Source organism: Erinaceus europaeus, chromosome 16, assembly GCF_950295315.1.
Source record: "Erinaceus europaeus chromosome 16, mEriEur2.1, whole genome shotgun sequence".
Taxonomy (NCBI): domain Eukaryota; kingdom Metazoa; phylum Chordata; class Mammalia; order Eulipotyphla; family Erinaceidae; genus Erinaceus; species Erinaceus europaeus.
The window spans coordinates 56,992,086-57,010,443 of record NC_080177.1 but is presented as its reverse complement, the minus strand read 5'-3'; the positions used below and the strand labels follow the sequence as shown (position 1 = coordinate 57,010,443).

Below are 18,358 nucleotides of genomic sequence, written 5' to 3'. Positions count from 1 at the left end.
AGCCTGTTCTATAATTGATACACCCCTATCAACCTCGCCGATCTTTACTAATTCAGTCTATATACCGCCATCTTCAGCAAACCCTATCTGGCTTACGGTGGTGTGGGGAATTGAACCTGAACGTGTCTGTATTTCTCTCTATCTCCCTGTCCCCTCTAAATTTATCTATCATAAGAAAAGGGGGGCATGAGGAGTACTGAATTTGTCATCCAGGCACTGAGCACTAGCAATAACCCTAATGGAAATTAAAAAGAAAGTATTGGGGAGTCAGACCTAAGCAGCCTGTTCTATAGACAAGCCCTGAAGAGTTAGGGAAGGAGTGCCTGAGGAAAGCAAGTGAAGGAATGTATGTTGCTTGGGAGTCGGGTGGAAACGCAGCAGGTTAAGCCCAGGTGGCACAAAGCACAAGGACCTGCACAAGGAACGTAGTGAGGAAATGTGCCCTCAAATGCACTGCTTGATTGGCTTCTGCAAGGGGCAAGGGGGCCCAGAGACACCCTTTCTATGGTCAAAACTTGGTTAGCTTTTCCCAGTTCTATCTGAAGATGAGTAGATTCTGGCACCAGTGAGAGGAAGGGAGTCACCTGCAGTAATTAAAATGAACCTCAGAGACAGACCCAGCCCAAACCTCAGACTTTAGTGTTCCCTAGTCAAAGAAGACTGAACCTGCTGCCTCAGGACAGGACCTTCATTAGCTGCATTTCATTAAAAAAAAAAAAAAGGTTTATTTAGTAATGAAAAGGAAAGAGAGAACCAGTGCATCACTGCATCACTTTGGCTCATGGGATACTAGGGACTGAATCTAGGTCCTCATGCTTGAAAATCCAACACTTCATGCATTGCATCACCTCCCTCATTACTCGTGTCATTAAAAATCTGGCATTGAGGGAATGGGGCTGTACCGCAGCAGGTTAAGCGCACATGGCGCAAAGTGCAAGGACTGGTGTAAGGATCCCAGTTTCAGCCCCCGACTCCCCACCTACAGGGGGGGGTCGCTTCACAGGTGGTGAAGCAGGTCTGCAGGTGTCTTTCTCTCCCCTTCTCTGTCTTCCCCTCCTCCCTCCATTTCTCTCTGTTCTATCCAATAATAATGACAGCAATGGCAACAATAATAACAACAATAAACAAGGGCAACAAAAGGGGAAAAATAGCCTCTAGTGGATTCATAGTGCAGGCACTGAGCCCCAGCAATAACCCTGGAGGCAAATAAATAAATAAATAAAATAAAATAAAAATAATCTAGCACTGAGTGGCACATACTAGTTAGTATCCTAAGAACTAAAATTATATAGTGCTTAGCAAGATAGTTCACCTAGGAGGGTTCCTGCTTTGCTGTGTTCATGATCTAGGTTCAAACCTAGGGAAACTTAGGTACTTTGGTGTCTTTTCCTCTCTGTTTGTCTTCTTTCATTTAAAATATATATTTACTTATTAGTATTGGATAAAGACAGAGAAATCGAGGAGGTAAAGGGAAAGAGGCAGAGAGACACTTTCAGCCCTGCTTCACCACTCATGAAGCTTCCTCCCTGCAGGTGAGTACCAGGGGCTTGAGCCTGGGTCCTTGTGCACGGTAGTGTGTGCGCTTAACCAGGTGCACCAGTCTCTTTGTCTTTCTATCTGAAAAATTCAGTCCAGAGCAGTGAAGTCCCAGCAACAGCAGCAACAAAGATGTGTGTGTGTGTGTGTGTGTGTGTGTGTGTGTGCCAGACACATAAACATTGTATATGCATTATACTGATTTAATCCTTACACTTATGAGGCAAATACAGTTATCTCCATTTTATAGATGGGGATAGAATAATATAGAAGTTTAGGAGGAGGGGATGGGACACAGAGTTCTGGTGGTGGGAATTGTGCGAAGCTGTACCCCTCTTATCCTATGGTTTTGTCAATGTTTTCTTTTTATAAATAAATTTTTTTAATGAAAAAAAGTTTGTGATTTGCCCAAGTTACACATCTTAAATCCATCTTTCTAAGTATTTTGCCTTAGTGTGTTTTATTTTTCATTTGATTAAATACTTTTCCCAGAGCACTGTTCAGCTCTAGTTTATAGTACTTTGTGCGCTTAAGCCAGTGAGCCGCCACCCAGCCTCCAGCTCTGGTTTATGGTGATGCCAGGAATTGAACCTGGGTCTTCGGAGCTTTAGGCATAAAAATCCCTTGCATAACCACTATGCTATCTCCCCAGCCCCTGCCTGAGCTTATTTGTCTTCTTTTTAATTAACTTTTAACCAGAGCACTGCTCACTTCTGGCTTATACAGGTGCCAGCGAGTGTATCTGGGACCTTTGGTGCCTCAGGCGTGAAAGTCTGTTGCTTAAACCACTATACTATTTCCCTAACACGCCTTAGTACATTTAAATGCAAGTGTACGAATAAATCTTTCTTCGCAGTATATTTTCATAGCAGATTGTATGTACCTCCTGGCACAACAATAAGTCACCATCTTCTCCACTAATTGTCATCAACTTTGACTTTTAGCCCCCTTCCATTCCTGAATGGGTGTCCCTGCATACATGCGGCCACCAGGAGGCAGTGTGGCCACACGGTCCTCATCGCCCTCCCTCCACCCCTCAGCGACCCGAGAGGGGCGGGGCCGGGGTTGGGCGGAGCCCGCGAGCCGTCCCTGGGGGAGCTATCCCGGCGGGCCGCGCGCGCGGCCGCGTTTGAATGGCCGTGAGCGGAGCTCGTCCCGGGACCTAGGGACACTCTAGGCTGCGGGGCGTCGTTCGTCAGCGCCCGCACCGGGCTGCAGCACCGCGGTACCATGAGGCACCGGTAAGTGACGGCCGGGCCTGTGCGGGCCGGCTCCAGGAGCAGGGTTTCCCCCGGGGCCCGGCCGCGCCCCTCGCCCACCTGCAGGCCCTGCGGCGGCCCCGAGGCGGCCGGACAGGCGACCGGGCGGCCCGGGGCGGAGTGGCCAGGCCGCGGCCGCCGGGCTCTCGGGGCGCGGCGAGCGGAGTGGAGGCGGCGGGCGAGGCGCCCGAGGGGTCCGGGCCGTGAGGGGCGTGGACGGCGCCCGCTGTCACCTCTTCATCCCGGGGCGGAGTCGCGGTGTGCGCCCCGCGGAGGGGAAGGGCAGGACGCGTCCTGGGCGGCTGTGGGAGGACAGGTTTCCCGAGAGCCGCCTAGGCCCGGCTGGGCCGTTTCCTCCGGTGCCGCGGGGCCCTGGCGGAGACCCGGCCGCCCCCGACACACCTGCGCGGGTCCCGCAGAGTTGGGCTGTCACAGCCCCTGGACTGGCCCGGGGGCAACAAAGGCCTGATTTGTTTCCTTCCTTGGGGCTCGTGTCAGCTTCTTTGTACGTGAAACATGCAAAAAAAAAAAAAAAAAAAAAAAGAACAGAAGTCAGGTCTGTCATCACCATTTTCGGATCTGCAAGAATCCCCGGATACCAGCCCCACCTAAGAACTTTAAGGTTGTGCGAGTAGTCAATTCTGTTGTGTCTTGCTGCCCCCCCCCCCTTTTTTAGTCGAACTAGAACTGCCTCCATTGAGTCTTCCGAAACCAGCTCATGCTAACGATGGCTAATACAGATTCGGTGCTTGCGTGAAGCTCAGCACTGTTCCGAGAGCTTCAGGACCGGGCAGACACTTTGCTCATCCCCATCTTGACAAGTAAACAGGCCCCGAGCAGTGACCTGCCAGGTCGCGGTGAACACAGTGGGGACCAGCGTCTGCCCCTGTGCACCTGCTCTGTAGTTTAGGCCCCGCTTTCATTCCGTGTGCGAGGGGGGTGCGACTGTGTCCATAGACCTTCACACACCCTCCATGAAGCTGGTGTCTGTATCATGGTGGATAGTCTTAATTCCCTTGTGTCATTTCCTGAAAGTTTGCACAACAGTTCCAAACCTCTGCATATTCCTTAAAATAGGTCACCATGTGTTAAATGTTTTCAGTTGTGAAATGTTACGAAGGTTTTACACTATTTGGAATTATTATACATGAGGGTCATCTATAAGACAAGAAATGTTTTAAAAGCAAAATCATGGGGGTCGGGCGGTGGCGCAGTGGGTTAAGCGCATGTGGCGCAAAGCGCAGGGACCGGCGTAAGGATCCCGGTTCGAGCCCCCGGCTCCCCACCTGCAGGGGCGTCGCTTCACAGGCGGTGAAGCAGGTCTGCAGGTGTCTCTCTTTCTCTCCCCTTCTCTGTCTTCCCCTCCTCTCTCCATTTCTCTCTGTCCTATCCAACAACGAATTGCGTCAACAAGGGCAATAATAATAACCACAACGAAGCTACAAAAGGGGGAAAAAATGGCCTCCAGGAGCGGTGGATTCATGGTGCAGGCACCGAGCCCTGCAATAACCCTGGAGGAGGGAAAAAAAAAAAAAAAAGCAAAATCACTTTGTGTGTGTGTTTATTTTTTGAATTTTTTAAACTTATTAATCTTTATTTATTGGATAGAGACAGCCAGAAATCGAGAGGGAAAGGTGGGATAGAGAGAAAGGGACAGAGAGACACCTGCAGCACTGCTTTACTACTAGTGAAGCTTTCCCCCTGCAGGTGGGGACCCGGGACTTGAACCTGGGTCCTTGCATTGTAACATGTACCCTCAACCAGGTGGGCCACCACCCCACCCCCGTGTGTTTATTTTTTAAATCAGAGCACCACCCAATTCTAGCTATTGCCAGACAGGGAGGGGAATTGAACTTGACTTGGGATTCCTCACCCTTGTGCAACCTCTCCAGCTGGCCGTGGCCCCACTTCATAGGTTTATTGTATTTACAGGAGAGCGTTTAGATTTCATTTATCAAGCTTTTGATATACAAAAGAAGTAACCTGGGTAACCTTAAGAATGCCAGTTTAAAGATCAGAAAAGAAAACACAAGTAGAACCTGAAATGGAATTGGCATATCGCACCAAAGTAAAAGACTCTGGGGTGGGTAGGTGGGGAGAATACAGGTCCATGAAGGATGATAAATGACTTAGTGGGGGTTGTATTGTTAAATGGGAAACTGGGGAATGTTATGCATGTACAAACTATTGTATTTACTGTTGAATGTAAAACATTAATTCCCCAATAAAGAAATAAATTTTTTAAAAAAAGAATGTCGGGGGGGTCGGGCGGTGGCGCAGTGGGTTAAGCGCATGTGGCGCAAAGCTCAGGGACCGGCTCCCGGTTTGAGCCCCCGGCTCCCCACCTGCAGAGGAGTAGCTTCACAGGCGGTGAAGCAGGTCTGCAGGTGTCTATCTTTCTCTCCCCTTCTTTGTCTTCCCCTCCTCTCTCCATTTCTCTCTGTCCTATCCAACAACGAATTGCGTCAACAAGGGCAATAATAATAACCACAACGAAGCTACAACAAGGGCAACAAAAGGGAGAAAAAAAATGGCCTCCAGGAGCGGTGGATTCATGGTGCAGGCACCGAGCCCAGCAATAACCCTGGAGGAGGAAAATTAAAAAAAAAAAAAAAGAATGTCAGTTTAGGATGGGGTGTTATATTAAGTAAATATATACTGCTTTTGTTTTTTTTAATTGTATTTATTTATTGGATAGAGTCAGAAACTAAGAGAGAAGGGGGTGAGACAGAGTTGTTCTTTTGAAATTGGGAATTTTGCTGAGTATTCAAAAAAGAGATTTTTTTTCCTTTATTGGGGAATTAATGTTTTACATTCGGCAGTAAATACAATAGTTTGTACATGCATAACATTTCTCAGTTTTCCATATAACAATACAACCCCCACTAGGTCCTCTGTCATCCTTTGCCAAGACCTGTACTCTCCCCCCCCCCCCACCCCAGAGTCTTTTACTTTGGTGCAACACACCAGCTCCAGTCCAGGTTCTGCTTAGTGTTTTCTCTTCTGATCTTGTTTTTCAACTTCTGCCTGTGAGTGAGATCATCCCATAAAAGACAGGTATTTGACTAGAAGCTATTTGAAGGGAAAAATAGTAGAATATGATGACTGACTAACCCCACTGAAAACAGAAACATGCAGCCCTGCTCTACCAGGTGAAGTTGGTGAAGCTTTCCCCCCTGCAGGTGGGGACCACTGACTTGGACCCCGGCCCTTACACACTGAAATGTGAGCATTTAACCAGGTGCACCACCATGCTGCCCCTATGCTGCTCACATATACAAGCTGCTCTTCATCGGTCCAGTGGGTGTCTACTGAACTGCAGGTTTCAGGAAAGCCTCTGCAAAGAACTGACGATAGATGGATGTGGACTATTGAGTAGACATGCGAATGGGGAGTTTTAGTGAGGAAACTGTGTTTCCTTGGTACGAAGAATGAAAATGATATTTCTAGGAAATAGTAAATCTGGTCTGTTTGGAAAATTACTATTAAGGAAATTAAAATTATGACTATGATTAGTGTTGTTGATTAGTGTTGAAAGTTTAGGTTTGATGTTTGTGTATAGGAGCAGAGAAAGCTGTGACAGTTTTTAAGCCATTTATTGTTGTTGTTATTATTATTTTAAAGATTTTTTAAATTTATTAATGAGAAACATAGGAAGAGAGAGAGAAAGAACCAGACATCACTGTGGTATATGTGCTACCAGGGATTGAACTCAGGACCTCATGCTTGAGAGTTCTGTGCTTTATCTACTGAGCCAACCTCCAGGACCACTATTATTATTATTTTTTACCAGAGCAGTGTTCAGATCCGGCTTATAGTGGTTCTGAGTACTACACGTATGGGTGGCACTTCTGAAACTTAAATTAGTGCTTCTCAGTGGGGTCAGTTTTGCTCTGTCACAGCTGGGGGACGGCGGGGGGGAGGTGCTGTTGTTATCTGGTGTCTTGGCATCTCAGTACAAAGTGAAATTACTCCAATTGTCAGTGAGGACCATGTTTAAATTTGATTGTTTATATGGTGAGCCTCTGCTCTCATCTGCTGTCGGTAAGTGTGGTTGATGGATTTTAGGAACATGAGTATAAGCAGGAGTAAAGGTGGAGGAAGCTGGTTCAGAATCGCAAAAAGAAAAGTGTTGGAGTCTTGGGAGAGGGCGTGGGAGATAGGAAGGGGGCAATAGGGATGGATAAGCACTGATAAAATGAGATAACTATTAAAAGAACATTTTTTCTCTAAGTTTCAAAAAGAATGGATGTTCATTATAGGAAATGTAGAGAAAGTATGAAAGAAAAAAATAAAGCTACTTAAAACCCACCCAAGCAGGAAGAATAGCTGTTAACATTTTCATGTGGTGCCTCTTTGTATCTTTTTTTGATGCTGAAAATTATTTTCCTAGAGTAGGGTTATATATTTTTTCTCCCTGTGAAGCTTCCCCCCCCTTTTTTTTTTTGACTCAGCATATCATGAGTATAGCCCATTCTTTGGGGGGAAAAAAGTGCTTTTTAATGGCCATAGACTTCTTTGTTTTTTGTGTGTGTTCTTTTGAAATTGGGAATTTTGCTGAATATTCAAAAGAGAGATTTTGAATGGAAGCTATTTGAAGGGAAAAGTATTAGAATATGATGACTGACTAACGCCATTGAAAACAATAAGAGTCGATAGTATCTCCAAGGTTTTGAATCTGGGAATCTAAAAGAATGGTGGAATTACTGAAATTGCGATCCTTAAAATAGTTTTCTTCTTAGATAATTAAACTGTCTTTCACAGAGACACATAATGAGATTTTAATGAGGGCCCTTTATGCTGACTGAACAAATTGCATTCTTCCTCAAGCTCCTAATTAATCTTCCTTTTTTTTTTTTTCCCTAATCTTTTGTTTTTTTTGTACTAAGCTTTTGTATTGTTTTTGTATTGTATTGTATTTATTTACTGAGACCTACTGGGTACCAGGGATAGACTCTGGGGCCTCCAGCCTTCAATTCCTGTTCTCTACCCACTGAACACTTCCTACCCACTGAACACCCACTCTACCCTGCTCACTACATCCACTTTCTCCCCCCATACTCCCTGCCTCCACTACTAGACTTAGTTTTCAGTTCTTTCTTAAAGAAGACACTCTCTTACTGGGTAGTTTAAAATATATATATTTAACACACACCAGGGCATTTCAACTCTAGTTATGGAGTGCCAGGGACCGCCAGGATTACATTTAAAAGTGCTTGTCCAGTGATAGAATGTCTCATACCACACCAATCAATATTACAGTGCAATTTTATTAAATTTTTAAAAAAATCTTTTATTCTTTACTGAAAGATGATCCTTATACTTGTTCTTTTTTTTTTAAGTATACTTTTTAAAAATATTTATTTCCTTTTGTTGCCCCCGTTTTGTTTTTTTTTATTGTTGTTGTTATTGTCGTTGTTGTTGGGTAGGACAGAGAGAAATGGAGAGGGGAGGGGAAGACAGAGAGGGGGAGAGAAAGATAGATACCTGTAGACCTGCTTCAGTGACGCCTCTACAGGTGGGGAGCCAGGGGCTCGAACCTGGATCCTTACACCGGTCCTTGCACTTTGTGCCACTTGCACTTAACCCGCTGCACTACCGCCTGACTTCCTTTTTTTTTTTTTTTTTCTTTTTTCTTTTTTACCAGAGCACTGCTCAGTTCTGGCTTATGGTGGTGTGGGGCATTGATCTTCTTGTTAGGTAATGTGCTTTCTGGAAAATGTACTTAGAAAAGTAAATGATACTTTTACTAGGAGCCATCAAACTGGAGAATGTATTATTTGATGTTGCTATATTCACATTCTGTGCTTACCACTGCATGCTCATCTCCAGTTATCTTCTCACTAGTAAGATCCATTAATATGAAGAATTTTTAAAACATATTTTTATTTTTGTTTGATAGAGACAGAGAGAAATTGAAAGGGGAGGGAAAAGTAGGAAGAGACACCTGCAGCACTGCGTCACCACCGGTGAGGCTTCCCCTGCGGTTGGGAGCCAAGGACTTGAACCTTTGTCTTTGCACACTGTGATGTGTTCATTTAAGCATGTGCACTACTTCCTGGCCCCAGAGATTTTTTTAATTTATTTATTCCTTTTTGTTGCCCTTGTTGTTTTTTATTGTTGTAGTTATTATTATTGTTGTTGTCGTTGTTGGATAGGACAGAGAGAAATGGAGAGAGGAGGGGCAGACAGAGAAGGGGAGAGAAAGACAGACACCTACAGACCTGCTTCACCGCCTGTGAAGCGACTCCCCTGCAGGTGGGGAGCCAACCGGGATCCTTGTGCTTGTGCTTTGCGCCACCTGCGCTTAACCCGCTGCGCTACAGCCCGACTCCCAAGATTTTTTTTTTATTGTGATCTTTTTTCTCTTTATTCTTCTGAGCCAGGCTCTTGTATAGTTTTGCTGCTCCTGAGCCACTTTGTTTTTTCTCTCCTCTCCTCTCCTCTTCTTTTCTTTTCTTTTTTAACCAGAGCACTGTTCAGCTCTGGTTTATGGTGGTGCCAGGGATTGAACCTGGAACTTCAGAGCCTCAAGCACAAGAATCTCTACATAACCATTATGCTATCTACCCCCCCCACCCTGTCCTACTGAGCCACTTTTTTGTTGAGATAGATAGATAGAAAGATGCTACGATAATGGATCTCCCCCTAGTGCCGTAACACCTTCCATTTGGTTCTAGGCTCAAACCTGGTCTCTGTATATGACATTACTCTACTCCTTGAACTATGTCTCAAACCCCATCTTTGGAGAAGTTTTTCATTCTTATCTTTGTTCTTGGAATATGATGAAGGTAGAATTGGGAGCCTCACCTATGTGCAACTTTACCTATATGGGCTATTTTTTTTAGAGATAGAGACAGAGACATGGAGATATAGAACAAAAGAAAACACCTCCAATGTAGTGGTAGATCTCAGACTTGTGCCATTTGCAAGGCATGCCTCCTCCCCAGTGAGCTATCTCCCTGTCCCTGAGAAGAGGTTTTCTGGCAGGTCTCCATTCCCACTGTGACTGCTTTCTCTGTAGTAGTGTAGCCTCTTTCTTCTTCAGATTTACTTGACATGCTGTCTGAAATTCTTTTCCCTCAAGCAAATCACCTGTATATGAATCATGAATGTTTTTAGTCTCTTTTCATCTGTGTATGTGCAGGCACATGTGAGCGCATGATATTTAGTGTGGTTCCAGGAATTGAACCCAGAACATCAGGCATGTAAGGTATGCGCTCTACCATTTAACTCTTCCCAACCTCTACCAATATAATGTTAAAGCATGAGTCCTTGATACTATATGGGAATGGCACCGACTCTGGAAATCACAGTTCTAAACTTTGTTCATTCTCTTTTTAGTAACTGAGTGTTCTTGGACGAGTTCCTTAATCTCATCTGCAAATGGAATGGTCTCCAGGATCCTTTCTAACTCTTAAAAATCATTTAATCTGAGAGTTGGGCGGTAGTGCAGCAGGTTAAGTGCACGTGGTGCAAGGCGCAAGGACCGGTGTAAGGATCCCGGTTCGAGCCCCCGGCTCCCCACCTGCAGGGGTGTCGCTTCACAAGCAGTGAAGCAGGTCTGCAGGTGTCTTATCTTTTTCTCCCCCTCTCTGTCTTCCCCTCCTCTCTCCCATTTCTCTCAGTCCTATCCAACAACAATGACAACAATAATAACTACAACAATAAAACAACAAGGGCAACAAAAGGGAATAAATATTAAAAAAATTAAAAATCATTTAATCTGGCAAGTACTTAATTTTCAAGGAGAGTTACTTGTGAAGAAGCTATTAAGTCTTTCACATTTTAGTTTAAGTTAATTACAGATGATTCCTTCCAAAGGCTTTTGTTAAATAGTAGGATCAATGGAGGAATGGCTTATTTCCTTCTTCTTTTTTACTTTTCTATTATTATATTTTTCCTTCCATGGTTGTTGCTAGGGATTGGTGTCTACACACTGACTCCACAGCATCCATTTCTTTCTTTTCTTTTAAACTTTTAAAAAAATTATTTATTAACTTTATTTATTGGATAGAGATAGCCAGAAATAAATAGGGAGGGGGGTGGTAGAGAGGGAGAGAGACAGAGAGATACCTGCAGCCCTGCTTCATCACTCATAAAGCTTTCCCCCTGCAGGTGCAGACCGGGGGCTCGAACCCAGGTCCTTGCACATTGTAATACATGTGCTCAACTAGGTGCGCCACCACCTGCCCCTTCCTTCCTTCCTTCCTTCCTTCCTCCCTTTCTTTCTTTCTTTCTTTTTTCTTTCTTTCTTTCTTTCTCCTCATAGAGACCGAAGTAGAGAGGGAAAGCTTGAACACAGGTCTTTGAGAATAGTAGTGTGTGTGCTCTATGGGATATATTACCTCCTAGTCCATGGATCTGTTTTGCTTTTGTTTCTGTAGTATGATGCCAGGATTTAACTCAGAATCGTGTGCATGCATCCTACTGCTGGGCTACTGTCTTACCCAGTTTTTATTTATACTTTTTTTTTAGTACCAGTTTATATCTTTGAAAACAATACTTGAGGGAGCACTAGAGAAGGGCCCAAAGGTAGTGTGAATTTTACTGTTAAGATGTCTCTCCTTTCTGTCATCTTCTTCTTTGCTCTTCCTCTCTTTCTTTCTCATAGGGAATTGGTATTTGCATAATAGTGGTAAAAGACTTTTTTTTTTTTTTGATAGGAAAGAGAAATTGAGAGAGGAGGGAAAGACAGAGAGGGAGAGAGAAAGACACCTGAAGACCTTCTTCACCACTTGCAAAGTGACCCATCCCCGCAGGTGGGGAGCCAGGGGCCAGAACCAGGATCCTTGCGTGGGTCTTTGTGCTGAGTACTATGTATGCTTCACATACATATGTATATCCAAGATTGTATTTTTTTTTTTTAATTTCTAAAATAAAATGTTAGAAAATAACAACAAAACCGTAGGATAAGAGGGGATAAAATTCCACACATTTCCCACCACTGGAGGAGTTCCATATCCCATCCCCTTCACTGGAAACTTTGCTATTTTAAAGCAGCACCAGAGTATGAACTGAATGATCTTGCTCATGTGCAGTACCATTGAGTGACCTCCTCAGCCCAGTTTTTCATTCTGTACCTATTTTGGGGGGAGTGAGGATGGGAAAGACAGTTGAGGGAGGAAAGACACCCAAAGCACCACTCCATCATCCCTGGAGTTCCCTCCTGGTACTTCCCAGGGGTCAAACCAGAGCTTAATGCATGGTGAGGTGTGCATGCGGCCCACTGAGCCTCCTCCCAATCCCAACACCTGTGCTTTATGGGGAGAGTTTCACCACGCCCCACTCACTACCAAAGCACCCATTTCTTCCATTAAGTCTGTTGGAACTCTTTCACCCTGATATCTCTGCTCTCGCTTTGGGAGCCCACCAGTGGTTTATTTTTCATAGGATGGCTGGTAAAGAAAGGGAGGCACATGAAAACACTAGTCTACCACCATGGAGTTGTACTCATTTTATTTGTTATTCTCATATGATGCCAGAGATTGTACATAAATACTTTTTATTTCTTTGATTTCTTTGGAAACTGATAGGACAGAAGGAAATTTAATATGTATATTTAGTAGCATCAGTTGACTATTTAGTGAGACTGGCTAAATCATTCTGTGCCCACATTACTTGATTGGTTCACCAATTTAAAGGGGCTAGGTTATTTTGCATATCACCCCAAAATCTCCATGTCCTAAAATAGCAAGGCTTTATTTCTCCTCAGTTTATGTTACTATGAGTTGTTCAGGAAGTCTGCTCTGTGTTACCCTTGCTAAGGAATGTGGACAGATGGAAGCTTAACCTCTCACGGTGGTTACCATGGTAGAGGGCAAATGATAGTGAATCACACAGGTTCCTCATGCAGACTGTTGTTTATATTGCATCGGCTAGAGCAAGTTGTTTGACCAGGTGCTACTTCTAAAATGATGGGCAAGTATAAACCTACCATGTATTGGAAGGAGAACTGGAATATTATGGCATAGTTTTCATGTTCACTGCAGTTGGGCATTCTCAACTTGACATTTTTAGACATGTTGTTGCTCGTTTCTGACTGTTATCTTTCAGGGTTGATAAAAAGCTTTTACCTATATTCCTTCATGCCTCAGCTATTTACTAAGCATCTACTACATGCCAGATACTATTCTAGGTACAAAGAACATGGTTCATGTTCTCATAGAGTTCACAGTCTAGTGGGAGGATAGTAAGTAAATAGATAAGCTTATATCAGGTAGTGGCTAAGTGCTGTGGGGGCTGGAATACAGAGTACCACTATGGCAATTGATTAGAGGTAAGGGTGGGGGGGGTCAGGAAAATTCTCTCAGGAGGGTGGCATTTGTACTGAGAAATAGCAACCCTCTATGTGGAAGACATTTGGGAGGGGGGAGTCAGGAGGAGGAGGATGTAGAATGAATGGCCTGGAAGGGAAACAGAAACAAAAATGAATAAACGGGACTATATCGGGCCAGGTGGTGGCGCGTCTGTTTGAGTGCACGTGTTAATTATGTGCAAGGACCCCAGTCCCCACCTGCAGGGGAAAGCTTCATGAGTGGTGAAGTAGGGCTGCAGGTGTCTCTTTACCTCTCTATCACTGCCTTCCCTCTCAATTTCTGCCTGTCTCCATCGAATAAATAAAGATAATACAAAAATATTTTTTAAATGAGACTATATCAAGTTGAAAAGCTTTTAGACATCAGAAGAAAACTTCATAAGGATAAACAGGAAACCCAACAAATGGGAAAAGATATTTGCACACTACACTTTAGACAAGCGGTTGATATCAAACACATATAAAGAATTCCTATACAGCTATTAAGAACAATGAACCCACCTTATCTGACCCATCTTGGATGGAGCTAGAAGGAATTATGTTAAGTCAGCTAAGTCAGAAAGCTAAAGATGAGTATGGGATGATCCCACTCATCAACAGAAGTTGAGAAAGAAGAACAGAAAGGGAAACTAAAAGCAGGATCTAATTAAATCGAGAGTAGGGCACCAAAGTAAAAACCCTGTGGTGAGGGGGAGGGTGGACATTCAGCTTGGGGGGGGGATGGGCCACAGTCAAAGAAAGAAAAAAAAAAAAAAAGAATTCCTATAGCTCAACAAAAGGAAAAGAACAACCCAATTAAAAAGTGGGCAGAAGATATGAATAGACAATCCTCTAAAGAAGAGATACAGACCTATGCAGAAATACTCCAGTTATCTCATCAGAGAAATGCAAATTAAAACCACATTGAGATTCCACCTCACACCTGTGAGAATGGGCTCCATTAATAAAAGAAGGAAAGATAACTGTTGGAGAGGGTTTGGAGAGAGAGAAACTCTACTACATTGCTGGGCTGGGGAGATAGCATAATGGTTGCAGAGACTTTCATGCCTGAGATTCCAAGGTCACAGTTTCAATCCCTAGCACCAACGTAAGTCAGAGCTGAGCATTGCTTTGGTCTCTCTCCCTCTCTGTATCTCATTCAAATAAATAAGTAAAATGTATTAATTTTTTAAAAGTGATGTCTGCTACATTGTTGGTGGGAATGTAAACCGGTGCTATCACTCTGGAGAGCAGTATGGAGAATTCTTAAACAAATACAAATGGAAATGCCATGTGACCTAGCAATTCCACTGCGAGGCACATACCCAAAAGATATAATAAAATGGATTTGGGGAGTCCTGCAGTAGTGCAGCGTGCACTTGTGCTGAGCGCACCGACTGGCGTAAGGATCCTGGTTCCAGCCCGGGCTCCCCACCTGCAGGGGAGTCGCTTCACAGGTGGTGAAGCAGGTCTGCAGGTGTCTGTCTTTCCCTCCCGCTCTCTGTCTTCCCCTCCTCTCTCCATTTCTCTCTGTCCTATCCAACAACAATGACATTAATAATAACTACAACAATAAAACAACAAGGGCAACGAAAGGGAATAAATAAATATTTAAAAATAAATTAAAAAATGGATTTGAAGGGATATATGCACCCCCAATGTTTATAGAGACTTTATTCACAATAGCAAAAACCTGGAAACAACCAAAATGGCCTTTGACAGCTGACTGGATAAAAAAGGTGGGAGTTGGGAGTTGGGTAGTAGCACAGTGGGTTAAGCACAGGTGGCGCAAAGAGCAAGGACTGGCATAAGGATCCGGGTTTGAGACCCCAGCACCCCACCTTCAGGGGAGTCGCTTCACAAGCGGTGAAGCAGGTCTGCAGGTGTCTGTCTTTCTCTTCCCATCCTCTCTCCATTTCTCTCTACCCTATCCAACAATGATGACAACAATAATAACTACAACAATAAAACAACAAGGGCAACAAAAGGGAATATATAAATAGTAAAAAAAAAAAAAAAGAATTATGAATTCAGGGGGCCAGGTGATGGTATACCTATTTAAGTGCACATATTACCATGCACAGACACAGGTTGAAGACCGTCGTCCCCACCCGCAGGGAGGAAGCTTCACAGTGGTGGAGCAGTGCTGCAGGTGTTTCTCTTTTTCTCTTCCTCTCTACTTCCCTCCCCTTTCCAATTTCTCTTTCTCTATTCAATTAGTCAGTCAACAATAAAATATTTTTTAAAAGCATTATGACCACTGTTTACAAAAAAAAAATGAGTCCAGAGGGCTGAGGAGACAGCATAATGGTTCTGCAAAAAGACTTTCATGCCTGAGGTTCTGAGGTCCCATGTTCAATCCCCAGCCCCACTGTAAGCCAGAGCTGAGTATTGTGTTGGTAAAAAAAAAAGGGGGGGGGAAGAAAGCAAGAAAGCAAGTGAGATTAATGAACCACTTCTAGTTACAGTTATCTTGAACCTGGGAGACTTTATAACTTCAAAAAACAATGTGTTTCCTCTGTTGGAGAAGGAAGTTTTCTATAAGATTGGGGCATTTTCAAATTCATTGTTAATTCTGCTGTCATCCATGGGGATTCGGAATACAGCCAAGTGTAAGTGATGGTGATAAATGTTAATCCTCATAAATGCCAGAGTATAAAAAAGACTAAAGAGGTAACTGGGTGATGGCTCACCCTGTAGAGCACATGTTACATGTGCAAGAACCTGGGCTCAAGCCCCATCCCTACCTGTGGGTGGGTGGGTGGGTGGAGGAAGCTTCAGATGTTCCAGATGTCTCTTCTCCTCCCTCTTTATCTCTGCTTCTTACTCTCTTTTTAAAAAAATGGATGGAGTTGGGTGGTGGTGCACTTGGTTTAGTGTACACATTACAGTGCACACAGACCTGGATTCAAATCCATGGTCCCCACCTGCAGGGGGGAAGGTTCAAGAAAAGTGAAGCAGTGCTGTATGTACCACATTTTCTCTAGTACAGTGGAGGTTGTAACAAGGCAGATACACTCTTTTTTTTTTTTAATTTATTTTATTTATTTATTCCCCTTTGTTGCCCTTGTTGTTTTATTGTTGTAGTTATTATTGTTGTTGTCATTATTGGATAGGACAGAGAGAAATGGAGAGAGGAGGGGAAGACAGAGAGGAGGAGAGAAAGATAGACACCTGCAGACCTGCTTCACCGCCTGTGAAGCGACTCCCCTGCAGGTGGGGAGCCGGGGTTCGAACCCGGATCCTTATGCCGGTCCTTGTGCTTTGCGCCACCTGCGCTTAACCCACTGTGCTACAGCCCGACTCCCTGCAGATACACTCTTCAGGTGAACTATTTAGCAGCCCTTGACAAGTAAGAGTAGTTCCTTACTACCAGGTGATTTAGTTATGAGGGAATTGGAAGTACTGCCAATGAAAATATAAAATGATCTAATTTTTAAGGTGTTTGGCAATTTTCCTAAAAAATTGAGCACAGTCCTATCATATAACCTAGCTGTTCCACTCCTAGGTATCTATCCAACTACTTGTTCATACTAAGAGTTGTGCGTGACTATTCATAACAATTTTATTAGTAATAGTGCAAACTAGAGACAGCCCAAATATCCATCAGCAGGTAAATGTATACAGATTGTGGTTTATCCACACAATAAAATACTGTTCTCCAACTCAAAGGAATGGACTGCTACTACTAGCGTTTGCCCTTCTTCCGTAGCCAGTCAACAGCGTCAGGTTGAGCCTGATGTAAAGTTTCGAGACCTCCTTTGAATCTGGAGAGGTGGCAGTCGTTGACTATGTAGGTCATAGTCTGTCTGTAGCCGCAGGGGCAGTTCGGGTCGTCTCTGGCTCCCCAGCGATGGAGCATAGCGGTGCACCGGCCATGGAATGGACTATTTACACATGAAACAACATGGATGAGTCTCAGAATAATCATGTTGAATGAAAGAAATCATGCCACCTTCTCCAGGAAGAGACTATATACTATGTGATTCCTTTTACACAAAATTCTAGAAAATGCAAACTAATCTATAGTGACAGCGAATGGATTATGTGGTTGGGGAGAGATCATCAATGTGCACAGGAAATTTTGGAGAAGATGTGTAGGCTCACCATTTTCCTGATAGTGTTTTTGTTTGTCTGTTGGTGCTGGAGGTTGAACAGAGCTTGATACATACAAAGCATGTACTCTACCTTCAGCTACATCCTCAACCCTTAAATTCACTATTCTGCTTGCAGTGGGTGTGTGCATATGATTAATATGTACAGTTTATTATGCCAGTTATACTTTAGAGTTGTAATACCATGTATTCAATTAATATTCAATTCTAATGATTCTCATATATTTTAATAGTTTAAAAAATCTAGAGTGACCCAGGAGGTGGTGTAGTAGATTAAGGATTAGACCCTCAAGCACGTAATCCTAAATTTGGTTCCTGATATTGCATACGTTAGCATAAGGTTCTGGTTCCTTCCTCTTTCTTGTCCTCCTCTCCCTCCTCCTCCTCCACCTTTTCCTCTCAAATAAATAACTCCCGTCCCCCCTTTTTAAACTAGGATTACATTTAAGTTAATAGTCTCATTTTTAAAAATTTACTTTTATTACAAAGTTTTCATTGAGAAAACTAACTTTTATACTCAAAAGAATTTGTTCCCTGATTTTTCTAATTATATACCTAAGTTAATGCCTATAATGCTCTTCTGTCTAATGTACTTCCTTTAAACTAGTAGCAGATAACAGGTAGTTGAGACTTGAATTTTGTTTTGTTTTGTTTTACTAAATATACTTAGTGGTAGTGTTGTGTAGTATGTCCTGTTCTATCACATCGTGAGGCATGTAATATCTGGTTGTCTACTTTTTTTTGATATTAGTGTTTATCCATGCTTTGAATATTGTGGACCTAATTTATCCATTATAAAGTTTCCTTTTAGCTTCTAGGTGTTCATTTGCTCTTGTTTTTATTTTCATGCTGTAATTTAACATCCAGAGAATAATTTAAAATATGAAAATGAGGAAAACTAATTCCTGATATGTATATTTTTCTTTTTTATTTAGTTTTTCTTTATTGGGGAATTAATGTTTTACATTCAACAATAAATACAATAGTTTACACATGCATAACATTTTCTAATTTTCCATATAACAATACAACCTCCACTAGGTCTTCTGTCATCCTTTTTGGACCTGTATTTTGACTTCTCCACCCATCCCAGAGGCTTTTACTTTGTTGAGATAAGACGAGATCGAGTGTGTTCAGGGTGTTATGGTCAT

The 18,358-nt window shown here is 43.2% G+C and overlaps 1 protein-coding gene across 4 annotated transcripts in view; it reads left to right on the top strand.

Moving 5' to 3' along the window:
* The first annotated feature begins 2,621 nt into the window (after positions 1–2,621).
* The window catches only part of KATNBL1 (katanin regulatory subunit B1 like 1), a 63,049-nt gene continuing 47,312 nt past the window's right edge, over positions 2,622–18,358 (top strand). For 3 of the 4 annotated variants that reach the window (XM_060175184.1, XM_007521679.3, XM_060175185.1), the window contains exon 1: positions 2,622–2,777. The gene's annotated coding sequence lies outside the window, so the exon portion shown is untranslated. The remainder of the gene's footprint in view (positions 2,778–18,358) is intronic. The other variant, XM_060175181.1, reaches the window with a different exon arrangement.